The sequence below is a fragment of the Ambystoma mexicanum genome, chromosome 4p (assembly GCF_040938575.1).
Source record: "Ambystoma mexicanum isolate Mex_15411 chromosome 4p, UKY_AmexF1_1, whole genome shotgun sequence".
In the NCBI taxonomy this organism is placed as follows: Eukaryota; Metazoa; Chordata; class Amphibia; order Caudata; family Ambystomatidae; genus Ambystoma; species Ambystoma mexicanum.
The window spans coordinates 319,493,425-319,516,244 of record NC_090927.1 but is presented as its reverse complement, the minus strand read 5'-3'; positions in this window follow the sequence as shown (position 1 = coordinate 319,516,244).

Genomic DNA, 22,820 nt, shown 5'->3' with positions numbered 1-22,820 from the left:
TCAAAATCGTTGTTGTAATTCCAAAAAAGGTCACAATGCGTTTTGTACATTTCTCAGAAAAATCTGATTGCCAGCATAAGTAAGATGGACTCCATCTCTGCGAAAAATGTATGTACTACAAAACATAATATTTTCATTGTGAAAAGAAGACATGCCAAAATCTCTTAGAAAGGCACAAACAGCCTTATTAACATTGCGCCTTGATTTTTCCATTTGTGGACCAAATGAAGAAGAACGAAGCCACATTTGTCTCTGCGCAATCCGTGAAAATATCACTTGAGAATTAGGAAACATGTCCATAACCTTCCTAAGTCCTTCTTTCATAGCAAATTGCAAAAAAATTGCAGTCACATGTCCTAAACTGTTCCCTTCACAATGAATTACAATTATGTCTGGATGTTGCTCTGTCTCCAAAGTAGCACAGAGAGGTAGCAAGTCCAACCACTTCATTCCACGTACTCCATGCCAGTGTACTTCCACATGTGGGAATCCAAGATCTACAGCTATTCCACAGATTTCTGCATGCACCTTCAACCAATGTATCCACGAATCTCCTAAAATCCAAACAATCTGTTTTCTGAAACACACAGACATAGCTATCTTTTGTTCTCTCAGCAAAAAGAGTATCTGAGAAAATCTCTCCTGGCACAACATACCCACCAAACTTTCCTGACCAATCCCTTTCAGTGCTTATTCTCATTTGCATGACTTCTGAACCCAAAAATCCCCGGATGTAACTCCCGATGTCCGTGAACTACCGCCATGTCCGCGGACATATCGTAACATGGACAGCCCTTCTACCATTTCCACTACACTCTCTCTGCCATTCCCTCATTGGATGTACCTCAAAAATCACATGACCATGCACCAATCACATTCAAGACCTCTACATCTAACTGCATCGTCATAGATCAGCACTGCAAATGTACTCTGAATCTCTCTGAGTACAAGTGTCATATCATTGGCAAGCAGCATCTACCAGAAATACTGTACACGTCTTCAAGATTTCTACTTGCAGCTCCATGCATATCCATATGCATGAACACAAACTTCAGGTATGCATATTTTCTGTATAGTAGATGAACACATTTTCAAACAGACTTTTACCTTGTAAAATCTGTAAAATGAATTTACTGTACTTTTTTCAATTTCCTAAAATCAACTATCACTTATAAACCTTTATACTATTTACTTTCTTTATACACACACACTCAAATCATGTTAAACTAACATTTTTTAAATGAAATATATAGACTACATATATTCAAACAAAATTGCATGCAAACACAATCTATGTTTAAACCTTTATAAAAATACTTATACAATTTCATATTTTTTGTTTTTATTTATTTACTTAATTACTTTAAATTAGACATGACATTGAGGCGCTATTACCCAGAACAGTTTACTTACAGAAATAGTGGTATTCACTAATATATTATAAATTTCACAAGACATAGTAAAGATATATTTTTTTTGCTAGTCATTCAATGCAATTTGTTCATTAAGAACATATCATATGTACTGAACTGATGCAATGTATCTTATGTAAATAAATTAGTTTAATGGTTTTACAGAAGGCACTGAGGATTTCAATTAAAAAAATCAATATCTAAAACAGTGCTATATACAAACAAAGTTACTAATTTGAAGCTTTTACAATTGCAGTGAAGACCAGTTTCCTGAAAAGAAGCAGCCGAATTTGAAGAAGAAAGAAAAACTAAGAAGTTACCTGTTAATTTAAAAAAAAGTAAGTAAAATATCACCGTAATATTTGTATTATTAATCAAATATACTATAAATTTAATACGAGCTATTTCGGTTTCTAAAAATAGAGATTTTGTACCATTTTGTCCAAAAATGTCCATGTCTTAAACAGCGATTTACAGCCAGAATGGCCCACAAATTTCTATTTTTGGACACACAAATTACCCAACTGAACTAATTTTCATATTATAGAACAAACAACTGTTTTAATTGTATACATTACATTTACTATTTGCACTTTTCCACACCACTAGCTTCCTTTTATTTTGTCATCTGAACCCCAGTTTAGTAACACATAAATTCAAGAATACCTATACCTACTAGTTTTAGTTCCCAATGCACAATCACACACCATTACATACATCTTTATCATCTTACTCAAACACTCATGCCCTCAGGACACATACATTCCAGAACACCCCAACCCATATCTTCTTTATTTTTTTCAACAGACCCTAAAGAATGCCTACCAAAAGTCAAGTCCGTAGAAAGCAACGCAAAAGTAGAGCAAATGAAAATAAAGGTGTCCAACATAAGCATCCATCTCTATCAGAATTTGAAAAAAAGTTGAAACAAAACAGCTAATACAATCATTTAGAGAAACACAAGAAGTTTCAAGTACAACAACTTTGCTTCCTCTATCAAAATGTAAAACAAACCAAAAAACAATTAACAGAAAATCAGTACAGATAAAACCACTTCTTCAAATTTTAATATAGTGCAAAGTAATCATACCAAGAAAAATATTTTAGCCAAAATATACCGTCACAAAGTCCTTCAAAATCTTATAAAAACAGGAGAGAAATCAGGTTCAAAGCTTAAAACCTATCGTAGGAAATTAATCTTAGAAGCAGTGATGGACAGTGCAATTCTTCTCAAAAGAAATGTATTTATTTTACTGTTAAACAAAATGAAACCACTAACAAAACTAATAACTAAATTACAAAAAAGACTTCTCAATAAGTGAAATATCAACAGAAAGAACTTCTTAAGTATCAGCAGAGGTGAATGGAATCACACTACAAGCACAGAACCATATTTTAATGAAGAAGCTTACAAACAAAAGCAAATGAATACAATTGCCATACATAGCAGTGGTCGAGGTTATGAAAAAGTGAATAATACCATAATGGAACAAGAAGTACTTCTTACAAAAATATGCCCTGAAAACTTAGAATTACCCCTCCATTCAACTGAATCAGAACTTCTAGTGTACAAATGGCCATGCACGTCAATGTGTAACATTCCCAAACAATGTTTCAAATCTTTACGCCAATTCCTCAATAAATATGTAAAAAGCAAAGACAAAATCAAAATTAAATTACTGCAAAATATAGATACCTGTCCAGTGCGCAAGTACACAGGACTACAAGGACATTCATTGACCTGCATTACAGGACCTACTTGTAAAACCACTTTCCATGATATCAAAAGGATATCAACACATCATTCAACTATAAGAAATCTAGTCTATAAACTGTACTATGCTAAAAGCCCTGCTTTAGCACTAGCAAAGTTAAATAACATCCTTTTACATGGTACAGCAAAAGACATACTTGAAGAAATTCACTATATCCAGAAAAAATATTTTGGAAGTGAAAGCCATTTACAGAATGAAATAGCTTTAAATCAATTAAGCAACAATTCTACACATGGCAAACTTTTGCTAAACACATACAAAAAAGAAATACTAAAATTTAAAAGTACATCAGCTGAAGTACCAAACCATGTATGTGTATGTTGCCGTAGAATTTTTTATAAGAGTAACACAAAAACTGTGGACCTATCATACAAAATAGAAGACAATGAAGATTCTAAGGGGCCGATTCATAGAATCCAGCGCACAAGTGGCGCACGCGGCTGGCGCACAGTGTGCGCGTGCGAATCCCTGCGCCAGCCGCGTGCGCTAAAATTCATTTCCGCGCACAGCGTATTCATGGATTCCAGCCACCAAAACCAGCCGTGGCGCACAGTTGCGCAGCGACCCTGCAGCAGCGCCAGTTACGCCTCCAAGAACGCCTCTCGCGCAGGGAAAAGCCATCAAAATCCCCAACCCAGCGCAAAGGGCAGCAGCAAACGCAGAGCTGGGAGCGTGTATTCCAGGGGTGTGCGGGTGTTTCCATACGCGGCTGGGCTGGGTACGTGTATTTCAGGGGTGCGCGAGAAAGTCTACACGCGATTGGCCTGGGTACGTGGATTTCAGGGGTGCGCGAGAAAGACTACACGCGATTGGCCTGGGTACGTGGATTTCAGGGGTGCGCGAGAAAGTCTACACACGATTGGCCTGGGTACGTGGATTTCAGGGGTGCGCGAGAAAGACTACACGCGATTGGCCTGGGTACGTGGATTTCAGGGGTGCGCGAGAAAGTCTACACGCGATTGGCCTGGGTACGTGGATTTCAGGGGTGCGCGAGAAAGTCTACACGCGATAGGCCTGGGTACGTGGATTTCAGGGGTGCGCGAGAAAAACTACACGCGATTGGCCTGGGTACGTGGATTTCAGGGGTGCGCGAGAAAGTCTACACACGATTGGCCTGGGTACGTGGATTTCTGGGGTGCGTGAGAAAGACTACACGCGATTGGCCTGGGTACGTGGATTTCAGGGGTGCGCGAGAAAGTCTACACACGATTGGCCTGGGTACGTGGATTTCAGGGGTGCGCGAGAAAGACTACACGCGATTGGCCTGGGTACGTGGATTTCAGGGGTGCGCGAGAAAGTCTACACGCGATTGGCCTGGGTACGTGGATTTCAGGGGTGCGCGAGAAAGTCTACACGCGATAGGCCTGGGTACGTGGATTTCAGGGGTGCGCGAGAAAAACTACACGCGATTGGCCTGGGTACGTGGATTTCAGGGGTGCGCGAGAAAGTCTACACACGATTGGCCTGGGTACGTGGATTTCAGGGGTGCGCGAGAAAGACTACACGCGATTGGCCTGGGTACGTGGATTTCAGGGGTGCGCGAGAAAGTCTACACGCGATTGGCCTGGGTACGTGGATTTCAGGGGTGCGCGAGAAAGTCTACACGCGATTGGCCTGGGTACGTGGATTTCAGGGGTGCGCGAGAAAGTCTACACGCGATTGGCCTGGGTACGTGGATTTCAGGGGTGCACGGGTGGTGGGTGTGCGGGAAGTTCAAGACGTGAATTGGCAGTGTGGGTCCTCCCAGGTCTCCCCTCTACCCCCTCCACGACCTCTGCAGGCATCCCACACCACAGGGGACTACCCTGCACCCCATGTCATGTCCCACAGGCAGCCCATCCACCATGGCCATGCCCCCCAGCCAAGCCACATGTCCCCTTGCACCCCCACCCCCCAGCACTGTGGGGCACCTGCCAGCAGGCCCCCACCCATGTCTCCCAGCACCCCCACCCCCCAGCCACCAGGGGCACCCTCCACCAGGCCCCCACCCATGTCTCCCAGCACCCCCACCCACCAGCCACCAGGGGCAGCCTCCACCAGGCCCCCACCCATGTCTCCCAGCACCCCCACCCCCCAGCCACCAGGGGCAGCCTCCACCAGGCCCCCACCCATGTCCGACTCATGTCTCCCAGCACCCCCACCCCCCCAGCCACCAGGGGCACCCTCCACCAGGCCCCCACCCATGTCTCCCAGCACCCCCACCCACCAGCCACCAGGGGCAGCCTCCACCAGGCCCCCACCCATGTCTCCCAGCACCCCCACCCCCCAGCCACCAGGGGCAGCCTCCACCAGGCCCCCACCCATGTCCGACTCATGTCTCCCAGCACCCCCACCCCCCCAGCCACCAGGGGCAGCCTCCACCAGGCCCCCACCCATGTCTCCCAGCACCCCCACCCCCCAGCCACCAGGGGCACCCTCCACCAGGCCCCCACCCATGTCTCCCAGCACCCCCACCCCCCAGCCACCAGGGGCACCCTCCACCAGGCCCCCACCCATGTCTCCCAGCACCCCCACCCCCCAGCCACCAGGGGCACCCTCCACCAGGCCCCCACCCATGTCTCCCAGCACCCCCACCCCCCAGCCACCAGGGGCACCCTCCACCAGGCCCCCACCCATGTCTCCCAGCACCCCCACCCCCCAGCCACCAGGGGCACCCTCCACCAGGCCCCCACCCATGTCCAGGAACAGAGACTTCCATGCTGTCATGTGTGCAATCTGCACAGGGCTCCCCATGTCACATTCAAACACATGCAACAACCATGCGGTTCACACATTACAGGTCGCACATGCATTACCATGATGTCCCTGCAAGGACCTGGCTGTGGAGCGCTGGGTGTGCGCGTTCCAGGACCCTCAACTGGATGGAACTCATGCGGCCCCGGCCCCCCTCCACAAGGCGCCGGGCCTTCATGAGGGTCCTGGACCTCAAGTCCTCCCAGCGCTTCTTGACCTTCTGGATGGTGCGGGTTGCCACCCCCTCCGCGTCCTCTCCCGTCCTTCCCTGTTGGCGCGGGACGATCCGAAGAGGGCATCATACTGCCCCAGGACATGCTCCACCAGGACACCAACTTCGGTGGCAGTGAAGCTGGTGCCCCTCTGCCCCTCTGGCCGGGGGTTGCCACTGGTGTCAGATGTGGATGTGCTCGACATGGCAACCCCAGGGGCAGGAGTGGGTGAACAACTGGGTCCTGGGGCTGGGCTGTGGAGCGATGTCATTTGAGTCGGGACTCTTCTGTACCAGCAGGGGTGGACACAGCAACTGGACCCCTGCAGATGGCTGATGTGCAGGCACCAAATGGCAGGGCACGGTGGCAGCAGGCAGGCAGGCAGGCAGCAGCAGATGGCATGTGGGAGGCTGCTTGGGGCACTGGGGGCCAGTGAATTGTCCTTCTGGGCAGGAGCGTGGTCTTCCGTGTGTTTTCGCGTGGCCAGCTTCATACGGAGTGAATAGGCACGTGAAAAATCAGCACGCTGCGTGTAATGCGCGTAAGCGCGCGTGAAAAACTGCACGTCCGCGTGTAATAGGAGGAAAGGGTCCATGCATAAGCGTGCGCGCGTGAAAAACTGCACGTCCGCGTGTAATGCGCGTAATCAAACGTGAAAAAGTGCACGTCCGCATGTGACGTGACGCGCGCGTGCGTTTCCCTCAGCACGGGTTAAAGGTGAGCGGGCCCAGCTGTTCGCTGTACGTGCCTTTCGTGGAGACCGACGTGTGTTGCTGCTTCCAGTCGTTTCGCGCGCCATCTACTTCACAGCTCTCAAGGACGTATCTCTTCTTTTGGCGGGGGTATTGGCTACGCGTGTTTTTCTGCATCGCGCTAGTCAGACGGTGAGTCGCAAACGCTCCTTTTCCCACTGCGGGTGCCCCTGTGTATCGCACCCATTTTCGATGTCATCGTAGCCTGCGTGTCCCACGTGTACGCGTTATACGTGTTACTGGGTGCCACCGCGTACTGCGGGAGGTTTAATCCACGCACGTAGGCTGCAGGGTTGCGTGCACGGTTTTACTGCAGTTTTGGGGTGCTTGAGCGTTGCGTGACCCGTCAACACATCACCGGGGTCACATACAGCCTTGCAGGTGCAGGGGGGCTGTTAACATCTTGCTTCCCACCCCCTTCGCCCCAATTGCCCAGGTCAATTGTGCTGTACACCTCCCATTGGCACCACTCCATCTGTGCCAGCACTATTACATCTGTGCCATGGTAGGGAGGCTACCAAAGGTGAGGGGCGCCTCAGCTGGGCGTCCTCCTCGTGGCGGGCGTGGTCGGGGACGTGGCCGTGGTGACCAGGGAGTAGGGGGACTCCAGGGTGTCCAGGGCAGCCACAGAGGGGGAAGAGGCAGGGGTGCGCCACTTGAGCACAATGTTGTGCCATGTGTTGGTGCAGCCATGCCACCACCCCCTGTGGTTCAGGGGGATGCAGCTCCTGCATCTGGCACTGGCACCCGTATGACCCGGCAGTCCGTTTCATCGACTGCCACGGGCCCAAGGGTAGCGGTAGCTGCAGGTGCAGTTGTGGGCACCGCCACCCAGGCTCAGGGTCTGCCAGCGCAGGCTGCGTTGGCACTTGAAGAGCCCTTGGTAGATCTCCAACAGGCCAGGGGGGAAACCATTGGGGCAGGCCGGGCTGCTCAGACCAAGACACGTGTCCCTGGGGCAGTCATGTCATCTGCTGCCCCGAACAGCCGGGTGTTGGCAAGTGCAGGGGCAGATGCACCCAACAGCACCCCGGTTGTGAGTCTGCCAACCAGGACCGTTGCGGTCAATGACCCTGCCACAGCTGATGTTGCTGCGCAGGGTCCATTAGTGGGCCCCCAGCTGCCACTGACACAAGTCAGGCCTTTGGTCATCCCTCCACCTGCCACCCCCTCGGCTCAATCCACCCAACCCACTGGCCATACTGGTCAGGGCGGCATTAGCCAGCCAGGGTCTGCGCCACAGTCCAAGAGGAGGAAGGTTGCATCTGCAGCACAGGCTGGGACCCCACACACAGCCACGACCTCCTGCACGTCGAGGAAGAAGCCTTTCTGTAAGCAGGAACTGGACTTCCTCGTGGACTACGTGCGGGGACACAGCCGTGACATGCTAGTGGGTGCCAATAGTCAGACTACGGCTGCCCAACGTGACACCCACTGGAAGCATGTGGCGGAACATGTCAGTTCATTCGGCCATGAGGTGCGCACGGCGCAGGAGTGCAAAAAGCGCTGGAATGACATCAAGCGCAGCACTAAGGCCAAGCGTGCCTCAAATTACAACTTGACTCTGGTGACTGGCGGTGGGCCTGCACCAGAGGAGGAAGAACTCACTCCGCATGAGGCTCTCGTTGCGGAGTTCATACCACCAGAATTGGTCGAAGGTGTGGGAGAGATGCTGGACTTTGATGCCCAGTCCAGTGAGTGTTGATGCGTAGTTGTTGAGGACGTGTGTGTTTCACTTGTGGGATGTGTTGTGCATGATTGCTGCTACATGTGACCTGTACATGGTTCTGATGTGTAAGTAATGCAATGCCACCGTCATGCGTGTCTCCTCTGCCTGCATGCGGGACTCCATGTGGCCATGCTCCCTTGCCCCTCCTCCGCCACTCTGCACCCCAGTTCCACCTTTGCACTGGTCTGCTACATTCTTGCCAATGTGTAGTTTCATGTTCATGTGTCCTGTGTAGATGCTAACATCCAGCTTAGAAACTGCCAGACATATGCCGTGTGGTACAGCCTTAGTACTCGATGCAGGGCATCCCACTTGTACTGTGCATGGGTCAGATGTCCCGCAGGGACATGAGTGCCCCTTCATGCTCCATGTGCATTGCACACATGCCCCTATGTGTCCTTGACTGGATGATCACTGTAATATGAGTCCTTGGTTACATACATTGCCTGCCATATCATCGGCCTCCCCATGTCAACTGTGGCTCAGTCCTGCGTTGCACACATGTTTAGGCTCTGACAATCTGTGTGGCTCACAGGCCTTAGCCTGTTCAATGGCCAATGACTCTGTCCAACTCTTGTCGTGTCTTCTTCACACGTGGCCGGCCTCCGGATCTTCCATCATGTGTCCTGCCCACTGTCCCAGCATCATTTGCAGTGTTGTAATTGAAATCACATTAAGCTGTTGATGCCAGTCAACACTGCTTGTCAATACACAGGTGTATGGTCAGCCTTTTGATACCATGCTAGGCATCCCTGCTTTGGTACTGGGGTGGAGGGGTGCTTGCCTTCTAGACATGGTACACATTGAATACACAATGCACGTGATGTCTGATTTTGACATTGCACTGCCTTCACATTTCCTGGCACACACCATGGAGTGCTTGTACATGTAGGTAGTGAGTGGCGTACACATTTTCTGCACTGCTTAGACCCACTTCCATGCAAACTGCCACCTTTCAACAGGTCTGATCACAGAAGCTATTCTAAGTAGACCCAGCATGCATGCAAGGTCATATGTTGTGTGTCACATGTCTGCCAGATGCCTTTGCTGTCGGTGTGTGTGTGTGTGTTGTGTGCTTCTGACATGTGTACTGACCTTTTCCTCTCTATTTTTCAGGTGATGACGCAATGGATGCAGAGGATGGTGTTGTCATGCCAGACACAGGGTTGGTAAGACCACATCAACCCGGCACTAGTGGGGGTCGTGGGGTGGTAGGCCACGAAAACCCCCAAGTGCTGCAGTCCATCCTGTCTCTGGCTGCCTATGAGTCCAGCCTTGATGACGACTCTGACGTCCATGTTGAGTTGGATGACCATCAAGTCCATGTGTCAGGGGTGAGTGATTCTGATGTGGACACTCCTCTGTCTGCGACCCCTGCACTGAGGGATCAGACAGTCTTGGTTCCTCCGCCCGTGGTGGATCGGGACGCAGGGTCACCCTCCACACCAGTCACTGATGTGCCTGGGACATCACGTAGACGGGGGCATGTAGTCGTGCAGCCGCAGGCGGTGCCAACACAGCGAGGACCCCCGGTCCTTGGGTCCCGCAGGGGTCAAGCCCGGCAACGCGGTCGCCGCGCGCAACCGCTGTATACTGAGTGGGAGCAAGACATGACTGCCAATTCAGAACGGCAGGGGGCAGCAATGGAGAACATCGCTGACAGCATGGAGCGTGTGGCCCGATCTGTGCTCCCCCCTGCTAGGCAGGTGCTTCTCCAGCAGCAGGCGGCACGGTCCACGGCCCGCTCACTCAGGCTGGGCATGGCGGCCTCAGACAGGGCACGCCAGGCTGAAATGTCGTCTCTGCGTCAAGCAATTGCTGCTCACGCAGAGGCGCACATGGATGCCCTGAGGGAGGAGTATGCCTCCCTCAGATCCACTCTGGGTGTCCTTATGATGTCCCAGAGACAGCAGGCAGAGGAGAGGTTTGCACAGCTTGAGCGCACCATCTCGGCTGAGCTACAGGCTTGCCGGGAGGTGCAGCGGTTGTCCAGCCAGGCCTTGCAGGAGGAACTCAGTGTTACACGTGCTACCTTGCAAGAGGAAGCACGTGTATCACGTGAGGTCCTGCATGCAGACCTATGTAACATCGCCACACAGAACCAGGCTCACCTGTCCGGCAGACTTGCTGCCGACGAGGGGCAAGCTGCGGCTAGGCGTGGCCAGGCTACTGTGCCACGTCCTCCTTTTCAGGATGAGCCAGACTCGGACGACCATCTATCTCCCACATAGGTCGTGCTGTGCAGGCGTTGAGCCCATGGAGGTATTTTTTTTTGGCTCAGCATCATCGCATGTGGATGTTGAGCAGCACCCTGTACCTCCCCCCTCCTGGGTGCCTCCCCTCCCCCCCGGGTCGTATGTGGCCATTTTTGATTTTTCATTTAGTTTAGTTAGTTAAGTTTCTGTTTGATAGTTAGTTTAAATAGGTAATGTAGGTTTTCCACATAGTTAGTGTAATTAGTTAATAGTTGAGTTAGTTTAAAATTTGTAGTCTATTGTGCTTACATGTGACAGTGCGGTGCCTTGTGGTTTTTGAAGGCATCCACTGTCTGTTCCAGCTGGGCCCTTCATGGTTGTCTTGTGTATGTGTTTGCTGCTTGGGTTCCTTGACTCACATATGCCACTCCTGCCTCCCTTATCCATGGGCTCGCAAGGATGGTTCGGTGTAACAGAATTTTACACAAGGGCTTTGGACTGTCATATCTGTGGCATGTCTGGTGCTTTTTGACTTGTGTTGACACCCCTAGTGGGGATGATTTAGGTGTAATTGTCCACTGTTCAGCTTTTGCTAGATGGGGCGTGTCATGATTAATGTGGACATTGATTGCTATGCATTGTGTATTATGTTTCATATCTTTCCTGTACACGTGCTTGTTGCAAATCATGCTGTAGATAGTGTTCCACATTTTGGAGGTGAAAGACGGACTGATGGTGTGATTTGTGATGTGACTCTCTGACATGGTCAAGTAATGAGATGCATGATGAGACACACACAGATCACTTTGATGCATTAATCATGTGTTTCATGCACTTTCTGCAGGGGGATGAGGCACCAGAGCCAGCAGACATGGCCCATTGGACAACGTAATTCCTGACCCGTTTGTTGGTGCCCACATGCACATGTGTGCACATGCAGAGCCACAGTGATTGCAGACCCACATCCTAGAACTGCTGACATGTTCCAAGGAACTCCAGGCAAGGTGAGCATCACAGGGGGGCCACTAGACAGCAAAGCTTGCACCAGGCGAGTTGCACGTGCAGGCTTAGTCACAGCACTGAGGGTGAGCTTAGACAAATATTGGTGTTGAAGCACACAATGCAGCTCAGATGTGTTTGTGGACTGATGGCTGTTGATAGTAGGGTTGTCTGGGACACATGCGGGGGCAGTGGCACATACCCTGCGGTACACCAAGGTTCATTGAGGCACTTGTATCAACCATGTAGCCTTCCAAGACATGGAAAGGGGCAGCTCACAGGGACATACAGCAAGGGACATACTCGGGTGCAGTGCATGTCTATTCCACGTACTTCATGATAAATGCACTGGCAACTTTGTTTTGGTCATGGTGGTACGCAACTTGCTCTGTAGTCATGGCTTGCCATATGGGTCTGTCTGCTTACCCAGGGAACATTGCATGTTGTGTGAATTGTGACACATTGGTGTTCCATTTGCCACGCACCCACCAGCGGCTGACTTACTGCATTAACTGTGAATGACCCGTCACAGGGGTGATGTTATATATGGGTACGAAGCATGGAGCACAGATTGTCTGTTTGTAGAGTTGTATGTTGTTCTGGGGCATGTTTTGTGTTGTGTTTTTGTGTAATTGGCACGTACAGGTTGCTGACTGTGTCTCTCTTTGCAGCATTGCAGTGCTCCTGTAACCGGACCTGAGAGTGCGCAGGCAGGAGGCCAGCACTCAAAACCAGAGCTAAGTGTCTTGTTGTATTTTCTTACAAACTGCCCTGCATAGGCTTGCTGGGGAGTGTACTGATGCATGGATGTATGTGTGGTCCTATTTGGTATGTTTTTTACCCTAATCACCCGTGATCCTATGCAATTTCGAAACCTGTACCCTCTACCCGGTGTTCCTGCTTCCCATGCCTATCCAAGCAATGTTCCCTGACCCTCTTTCCCCACTGGGGTTGCGGATGCCTGTGTAAGCCCCGAACTTGCAGGCGCCAAAACCCTAGAGGGGGTGGTTGGTTCGTACCACTCCTGAGCCTGGACTACAGAAGGCCATGACAACGATGTCCAAGTTTGTTTGGATTGTGCATGTGTTCATGCAGGTTGTACATTTTCGTGCATTCCCTGGTTTCATGTGTCATTCCTACTCCCCTCACCTGCCACGCATTCCAGTCATCCAGTGTGTCTACACCTGTCCCGACTGCATATCCCTGAACCTCTTTCCCCACCAGGATCTCAGGGGCCTGTGTGAGTTTGACCTTGCAGGCACCCGGGACATGGTGTGGGTGGTTGTTTCATGAGACTCCAGCGCCTGTACAGGGGATCTGTGACAGTACACATCCATTCATGGTGCATCATCCTATGTCATGTACCACACATGTCTCACATCCTGTCGTGACATTGTTTTGCTGTGCTACCTTGGTTGTTGCATCATTGTGGTAGTACTTGGCCTTTGAGACGTACTGCTATGTCAAGTCATCTACTGGAGGGTGTTTGGGTTCCTTTTCATGCCTTGGATTATGTGATTTTGGAAATGAGTGTGGATTCTGAGGGTTCAGGCATCTCTTTACACACAAGGTGGGAGATGGACACGAAGGGTAAAGGTGATCCTGTGGCCAGGTGGGAATGAGGGTTGGAGGCTCCATGACCCAGGTGCAGTTGTTCAGTGGGTCATGGTCATTTGCGAGGGGGGGGGGTTGTTGTTGATAGTTGCGTTGCCCTGCAGTGTGATGGGAACTCTGACATTGTAATGTTGTTGTCCTATGTACATGTTGTGTTCTGCTGATCAATGCCTGTTCATGTGTTGTGTTTTCCTTTCAGGTGCGAGGGGATAGTAGTGGTTTGACATGCTGTGGTGTACACATGGTGGATGTTCACATGTGATGTGTAGGGAACACTGATGGTCACTTGAGTGCACATGCATATGTGGAGTGCATGTCCTTGCAGAACCACACACTTGCACTCGGATGCACTCCATGTCCTCCCACCCTTGCATATCCACGTGTACACTGTTTGCCTTCTGGTGCCCACTGTGTCCCGCCAGCACATGTTCTGTGACCGATTATGGTTCGAGTACATGCCTAATTTGATTTTTGATGTAGTCTGTCACTTAGATGTGATGCTCAGGGTGTGCATCACACGCAATGGCTGTTCACTGTGCTGTGCGCTGAGCAGTGTGATGCAGGAGTAGGACATTGCACACATGAGCTGCAGTGTTCATTTTGCAATGCATCATGTGCATATAGCCAGGCATTCATTGTGATGTTACGTCTACGACTGTTGTAATGCATTTGGAATCGACTTATTTTTGGTGGGACATTTTGTTGGTCTGTCATTTCATCGGATTCCGGGTCAGGCATCATTGTCCGATGCCACTGTACATTTAGGACATGGAAATGTGTACCTTATCGTTACTGGGTCGGTGTATGGGTATTGCTTGCCATGTCATGTTGATGTTTGGGAGGGTTTGACTGACATGACAGTGATGGCCATGGCCTGTTTTGCAGGTGTGTGTGATGCACACCTTGCATGTCCAGGTCATCCGCTTCTCAGAGCAACTAGCTGGGGGTAGGTTTCTCTCCGCAGCAGGGCCCTCCCCCTCGAACAGACTTCCTGACTTGAACTTGAGGGGAACCATCTCCAGTTCTGGAAGCACCTCAAGACCTTCCTCTTTGCTTCTGCTTACTCTCTGCCTCTCCCTTGCAGAATTGTTCACTGGAACTGCACAGGAGCTGCAACTGGGCCACTCTCACCAACCTCGGTCCCTGGCCCAGCCACTGTCCACTTGCACTGCCACTCTGGCAACCCCTGCACTGCAGTACTGTTTCTCTATCCCTACAGCCCTCCCTTCCCAGCACTCGTCTGCACTTACCTTAGCAGTTGCCACCAGGCGACCTATGTATAATTTTTTGGCCTACTTCCCCTGTATTGGACTCCCCCCCACCCTTGCACTTTTCCCTTCCCCCTACCCCTGCACTTGCACAATCACAATGACACCTGGCCTAGTAGTACCGTTCTCTGTGTTCCCTTGTTCCCCCCCCCTGCCTCATTGTGCCTTGTAATACTTGTGTATGGCTCATGTCATGTCACATGTCATGTGTGCATTTTGGTTGCACAGGATAGCTTGTGTTTAAGTAGCTAGGGATGCAGACGATGTGGCACTTCCATGGCAACTATCTCAGGGTGGTAGGGTTGTGACAGTTGACTGTCACTTTGTCATCATCGATTGTCACCTGGTATGTGCCAGGCCTGTGTGCACTCCGCAGGGGTTGGAGTTTAGGTGAAAAATGTGGCCACAAGCTGGGTCCGGGCTACCTCGCCACGTGCCCTGTCCCCTCCCATGGGCAGCGCCTGTGCCTGTGGTTGGGGATGTGGGGGCACCACCATGTCCACCGGGACGCCCTGCCGTGTTGCAACATTGTGCAGGACACATGCTGCCACAATGATCCTGCACACAACTGCTGGTGCATAGAGTAGTTGCCCACCAGAGCGGTCAAGGGAGCGGAAACGTGACTTGAGCACTCCGAATGTGCGCTCCACTATGCCCCTGGTTGCAATATGGGCAGCGTTGTATCTTACCTGGGGTGGTGTGGTGGGGTTCCGGATTGGCGTCATCATGTGGTTGCTCAGAGGGTAGGCACTGTCCCCTGGGGAGGTGATAATTGTTCAGATTATTAGGGTTGGTATATTTGTCTGTGTGTGACTTGCATGCATGTGCAAGGGCATTTGTACTCACCTAGGAGCCATGTGTCGCCATGCTGCCCAGCTTCCAGGGCCCGGCTCAGGGCGGACATTCTGTATATGAAACTGTCATGGGTGGAGCCAGGGTAGTTTGCATACACAGAGGTGATGATTCCCTTTGCATCGCATACCACCTGTACATTGATGGAATGCCAGTGCTTGCGGTTTCGGTAGATGTGCTCAGTGGCCCTAGGTGGACGTAGGGCCACATGGGTGCAATCTATGGCACCGAGCACTTTGGGGAAGTGTGCCACCCTGAAAAAATCCTGGACAACGGCCTGCCTTTCTGCGGGTGTTCTGGGCATGTATATGTGCCTGCGGACTGAGGGGCGCGCTGTCATGATTGCCAGTACCTGGTGTAGGCAGCGTGACTGCGTGGCCTGTGAGACCCCCCCCACTATGGCAGTGGTCCGCTGAAACGACCCAGTGGCCAAGAAATGCAAGACATTTAGCAGCTTCTCCAAGGGGCTCAATGCTTGGGAGCAAAGGGTGGGGGATGTGAGGTCATCTTCCCACTCCCTGACCAGGTCTAGGATGATATGGGGTGGAAACCTATACCTGCCGTAGACCTGGTCGTCAGGCATCCCAAAAAGGCCTGTCCGTGGTGCAAAAATGCGTGCCCTGGCTATTCTCCTCCTCCTGCGGTGTCCCACAATCACTGCAGCAACAAATGGGGCATTCATCGTCGCTGTATATACGCGTTTGTTGTTTGTTGTCCGTGTGGGCGGACTCGTTGGTTTCCCGTATTCGGGTGTCATCGCGTGTGATCGGAGGGGAGCGAGCGTACACGCGATTGGCCTGGGTACGTGTGTTTCGGGGTGCGCGGGTAGTTCCACACGCGATTGGCCGGGGTACGTGTGTTCCGGGGTCCCGTGAACTTTCACACGCGATAGGTTGGGATCCACGTGTGTACTGTCATCACGTGCAATGAGGGATACTCCCTCGCACGTCACGTCACAGACGCGCTCACGCGCTGAGGGCCTTTGGTCCAATGAAAATGCGTATGCGTGCAGACGCGCTTACGCGCTAAGGGCCTTTCCTCGAATTACACGCTGACGTGCAGAATTTTCACGTGCCAAATCACTCCGTATCAAGCTGGCCACGCGTAAGCACACGGAAGACCACGCTCCTGCCCAGAAGGCCGAACTACTGCCCCCCAGAGCCCCGAGCACGCTCCCACCTGCCATCTGCTGCTGCCTGACTGCCTGCTGCCCAAGTGCCCTGCCATTTGCTGCCTGCACATCAGCCAGGGGTGCTGTTGGTGTGACCACCCCTGCTGGAACCAAAGACTCCCGACTGGGATTCCATCGCTCCACAGCCCAGCCCCAGGACCCAGTTGCCCACCCACTCCTGCCTCTGGGGTTGTCATGTCGGGGCAAACTCCATCTGTGACCACTGACAACCCCCGGCCAGAGAGGCAGAGGGGCACCAGCTTCAGTGCCACCGAAGTTGGTGTCCTGGTGGAGCAAGTCCTGGGGCAGTATGATGCCCTCTTCGGAAGTTGCCGCGCCGACAAGGAAGGACGGACTCGGATCTGGACTAACATCGTGACTGCCATCAACGCGGAGGGGGTGGCAGTCCGCGACTTCCAACATGTCAAGAAGCGCTGGGAGGACTTCAGGTCCAGGACCCTGACCAAGGCCCGGCGCCTCTTGAAGGCAGCGGATGCCAAGGGGCGCCGGGGCCACTTGTCGGAAGAACAGATGAGGGTCCTGGAACACATATCCCCAGCGCTCCACGTCCAGGTCCTTGAGAGGCAGACCCGTCTGGAGTCGAGCGGTGAGTGTACATGCATCCTGATTGTGAGCAGTGCGTGTGGTGATTGTTCAGTAGTGTGCAGGTTGCACATCTGTTTGTATGGGGTCGAGTATGGGTGCGGGTGTACAGGGCCGTGGGGCTGACACATGCGAGGGCTGTAATGTGTGAGACATGGATGGTGCCTGTGTGTGTGGGCTTGCATGCCAAATGCAGTTGTGTGAGCACACAAGTTTGTATGAATGTGTATGTGAGTAGACATGTCCGTGATGTCACGCATGTATGTTGTTTTCAGCTGATTGTATCAGCGCTGTGTACATGTGCATGTGTGTGTATTTGACAAGGGTGCAACAGTGATGCAACATGGATGCATGTGACAGCGGTATGTGGAAGCCTGATTGGCAGATGTGACATGGATGCCCGTCTGATCACTGCGACACTTAGCAGAGGTGTACACATGCATGCAAGTGTGGTGGTTGGTGTGTACATGTGTGGTGCACTTCCTGTGTTGCATGTGATGTCTGGCTCACCTTTGGCTGCTGATGCTGTTGTATGTGTATGGATGGTGTTGGCAGTTGCAACATGGCTGTGGTATGGCTCGTGTGTGCAAGTTGTAATGACATGTGTGTTGGGGATTGTGATGACATGTCTGAGGTTTGCCAATGCCACTCATGTACAACTGTCATGTGTGTATGTGTCCATTGTACAGTGCCCTGATGCCTGTGTTTTTTTTTCTCCCTGTCTGCAGCGTCAACTGATGAAGAGGGCGGAGAAGGTGCTGTGGAGCACAGCGGCGGGGATCCGACCGCCAGCCGGAGACGCAAGGCCCGGCTCCCCTCCCAGGTTGTCATCTCGTCGGGGAGTGAGGAGTCCGGTGCCGCGTCCCAGGCCGCAGCTGCCGGGGGGAGGTCCAAGAGGCGGAGGTTGCAGTTGGACTCCTCGGCAGCAGAAGGGGCAGCTGGGACCCCACAGGGCCCAACGGGGGAAGATGGCACAGAGTCATCCAGGTTGGTGGGGGGTTTGGTGGAGGAGGAGGCCGTGCAAGCACCGGAGACGGGGTCTGGGGGTGGGGATCCCACTGGTGCTAGTGGTGCAGTGCAGGACCAGGGACAGGAGGCAGCACAGGCCGCCGCGGAGGTGCCTGTGTGCAATCCTGTCCCTGATCCTGTCCCTGCATCATCTTGCACCAGCAGGGATGCCCATGTCCAGACCAGTTTTCAGGCAGGGGATGAGCTGACGTCAACTGGCCTTCCTCTGCCTGCGGACGTGGCTATCCAGGCCCGGGTTGAGCCTGTCCTGGCTGGAGTGGCATTGCGTCAACGGGCCATGCGAGGTGACCTGCAGTCTTTTCATGAAGAGACTGCACATCATCTCGAATGGCTCGTTGACCACGTCAGCCTGCTGGGACAGGTCACCCAGGCCGGATTCCTCCGTCTGATGGGGCTTGCCACGACCCCCTCCTCAGCTGGACCCCCTACGCGCCAGTCGTCCTCTGTGCCATCTTCCCACCCATCAGTCACCTGGGTGCCCTGTGGAGCTGCCTCTGACGGTGCGGCCAGGCTGGTGGAGGAGGCATCCCTGCCGCAGTCGGGAGTCGGACGTCCAGCAGGGGTGGCCACGTCAACGACTGCACCCCAGCCGGCGGAGGATGTGCAGGCAGCAGGAGGCAGTGCAGGGGCAGAGGCACAGCAGCAGCAGCACCATGGTGGGAGCCATGAAGGCTCGGGGCCTTCGACATCGGAGGGGCAGGCATCGGCCGGAGGGCAGGAGGACCCAGGACAAAAAGTGTCTTCCGTGTGGCAGCGGTTGGGCCACGCCATAGATGCGGAGCGGCAGCGGGCGGAAGAGGCACGGCTCTCAATGGTCAGGGCGGAGAACTCCATGCAGAGGGCCCTGAGGCGGGTCGAGTGCCTCGAGGCAATCCGCAGGGCTTTGGAGGTGGACACGTCGACGGCCCTGCGGACCCTCGGGGCCATGGAGGAGGACCGCCTCCGGGACATTGAGGAGGAGTTCGATGATGCCCTGGCCCGGCACATCCAGAAGTGAGCCGTGGAACTAGCCCGCTGCCCTTGTACATAGTTATGTAGGTAGTGTTAAGTTTCATTTTTGTTTTTATTTCATTTGGACCTTTTGGACATTGGCCACATTTTTGTATATAGTTTTTTTTATTAGTTAGTGTAGTTAGTTAGGTTTCCTTTATTTTGTTGGGATGATGGACCCTGGCTTCTTGCATTGTACATAGTTGTGGACTTGTACATACTTTCTTTTTTGACATTATCCATGGATCAATGGCTTATAATTTTTTTTTCACATTGGATTTTGTTTGGTGGACATTGACTTTGTACTACATTACTTTGGATTTCTATATTCTTTAATTTTTTTTTTATTTTGAACGGACATGCTTCTTTTCATTTTTTTCCATTCACATTTCTGTTTCTTCATTTTTGTTTCTATTCATCTTTCCTTTAATACATTATTTATTTGTTGCACTTCAATGTGTGGTGTCTCATTGTTTTCATGCATTTCATGTTATGTGTTTAGAGAATCACTGACACCCATTGGGTGTATGTGAGGGACATGTGTTTGTTTTGGAACTTGCAATTGGTGTTCTGTGATGTAATTGCAGAATATGAGTGGGTGGATGCAATACTCGGGTGGGTGTTTTGCATTTGGGGGCTGACCATAGAGACCAGGGATCTGGACTGTGATGACATGTTGGGTGGGGAACATGAGTTGGACATGGGTGGGGGCCTGCTGGAGGCTGCCCCTGGTGGCTGGGGGTTGGGGGTGGTGGGAGACATGGGTGGGGGCCTGGTGGAGGGTTCCCCTGGATGCTGGGGGGTGGGGGTGCAGGGGGACATGTGTGGGGGCCTGGTGGAGGGTGCCCCTGCACTGCTGGGGGGTGGGGGTGGTGGGAGACATGTGTGGGGGCCTGGTGGAGGGTGCCCTGCACTGCTGGTGGGTGGGGGTGATGGGTGACATGAGTGGGGGTCTGGTGGAGGGTGCCCCTGGATGCTGGGGGGTGAGGGTGCAGGGGGACATGTGTGGGGGCCTGGTGGAGGGTGCCCCTGCACTGCTGGGGGGTGGGGGTGGTGGGAGACATGTGTGGGTGCCAGGTGGAGGGTGCCCCTGCACTGCTGGGGGGTGGGGGTGGTGGGAGACATGTGTGGGGGCCTGGTGGAGGGTGCCCAGCACTGCTGGTGGGTGGGGGTGATGGGTGACATGAGTGGGGGTCTGGTGGAGGGTGCCCCTGGATGCTAGGGGGTGGGGGTGCAGGGGGACATGAGTGGGGGCCTGGTGGAGGGTGCCCCTGGATGCTGGGGGGTGGGGGTGGTGGGAGACATGAGTGGGGGCCAGGTGGAGGGTGCCCCTGGATGCTAGGGGGTGGGGGTGCAGGGGGACATGAGTGGGGGCCTGGTGGAGGGTGCCCCTGGATGCTGGGGGGTGGGGGTGGTGGGAGACATGAGTGGGGGCCTGGTGGAGGGTGCCCCTGGATGCTAGGGGGTGGGGGTGCAGGGGGACATGAGTGGGGGCCTGTTTGAGGCTGCCCCTGCACTGGTGGGGGGTGGGGGTGGGGGGAGACATGGGTGGGGGCCTGCTGGAGGCTGCCCCTGGTGGCTGGGGGTGCAGGGGGACATGCGTTGGTGGGCAGTAGTGCTAGTTGATATGTGGGTTGGCTGGTGGGCATGGCCATGGTGGATGGGGTGCCTGCAGGACATGTGCTGGGTAGGCCCCCGTGGTGTGAGCCACCTGCAGGGGCCGTGGAGGGTGTAGAGGGTACACCTGGGAGGACCCACACGTGCAATTCACGTGTGCTGCTCCCCGCGCACCCCCGGAATACACGTACCCCGCTCAATCGCGTGTGGAACTTCCCGCGCACTCCTGAAATCCACGTACCCGGCCAAATCGCGTGTGGAACTTCCCGCGCACTCCTGAAATCCACGTACCCAGCCAAATCGCGGGTGGAACTTCCCGCGCACCCCTGGAATCCACGTACCCGGCCAAATCGCGTGTGTCACTTCCCGCGCACCCCCGAAATACACGTACCCCGCTCAATCGCGTGTGGAACTTCCCGCGCACCCCTGAAATCCACGTACCCGGCCAACTCGCGTGTGGAACTTCCCGCGCACCCCTGAAATCCACGTACCCGGCCAAATCGCGTGTGGAACTTCCCGCGCACCCCCGAAATACACGTACCCGGCCAACTCGCGTGTGGAACTTCCCGCGCACCCCTGAAATCCACGTACCCGGCCAAATCGCGTGTGGAACTTCCCGCGCACCCCTGGAATCCACGTACCCGGCCAAATCGCGTGTGGAACTTCCCGCGCACCCCCGAAATACACGTACCCGGCCAACTCGCGTGTGGAACTTCCCGCGCACCCCTGAAATCCACCTACCCGGCCAACTCGCGTGTGGAACTTCCCGCGCACCCCTGAAATCCACGTACCCGGCCAAATCGCGTGTGGAACTTCCCGCGCACCCCTGGAATCCACGTACCCGGCCAAATCGCGTGTGGAACTTCCCGCGCACCCCCGAAATACACGTACCCGGCCAAATCGCGTGTGGAACTTCCCGCGCACCCCTGGAATCCACGTACCCGGCCAAATCGCGTGTGGAACTTCCCGCGCACCCCTGGAATCCACGTACCCGGCCAAATCGCGTGTGGAACTTCCCGCGCACCCCCGAAATACACGTACCCGGCCAACTCGCGTGTGGAACTTCCCGCGCACCCCTGAAATCCACGTACCCGGCCAAATCGCGTGTGGAACTTCCCGCGCACCCCTGGAATCCATGTACCCGGCCAAATCGCGTGTGGAACTTCCCGCGCACCCCCGAAATACACGTACCCGGCCAAATTGCGTGTGGAACTTCCCGCGCACCCCTGGAATCCACGTACCCGGACAAATCGCGTGTGGAACTTCCCGCGCACCCCTGGAATCCACGTACCCGGCCAAATCGCGTGTGGAACTTCCCGCGCACCCCCGAAATACACGTACCCAGCCAAATCGCGTGTGGAACTTCCCGCGCACCCCTGAAATCCACGTACCCGGCCAAATCGCGTGTGGAACTTCCTGCGCACCCCTGGAATCCACGTACCCGGCCAAATCGCGTGTGGAACTTCCCGCGCACCCCCGAAATACACGTACCCGGCCAACTCGCGTGTGGAACTTCCCGCGCACCCCTGGAATCCACGTACCCGGCCAAATCGCGTGTGGAACTTCCCGCGCACCCCTGGAATCCACGTACCCGGCCAAATCGCGTGTGGAACTTCCCGCGCACCCCCGAAATACACGTACCCGGCCAACTCACGTGTGGAACTTCCCGCGCACCCCTGAAATCCACGTACCCGGCCAAATCGCGTGTGGAACTTCCCGCGCACCCCTGGAATCCACGTACCCGGCCAAATCGCGTGTGGAACTTCCCGCGCACCCCCGAAATCCACGTACCCGGCCAAATCGCGTGTGGTACTTCCTGCGCACCCCTGGAATCCACGTACCCGGCCAAATCGCGTGTGGAACTTCCCG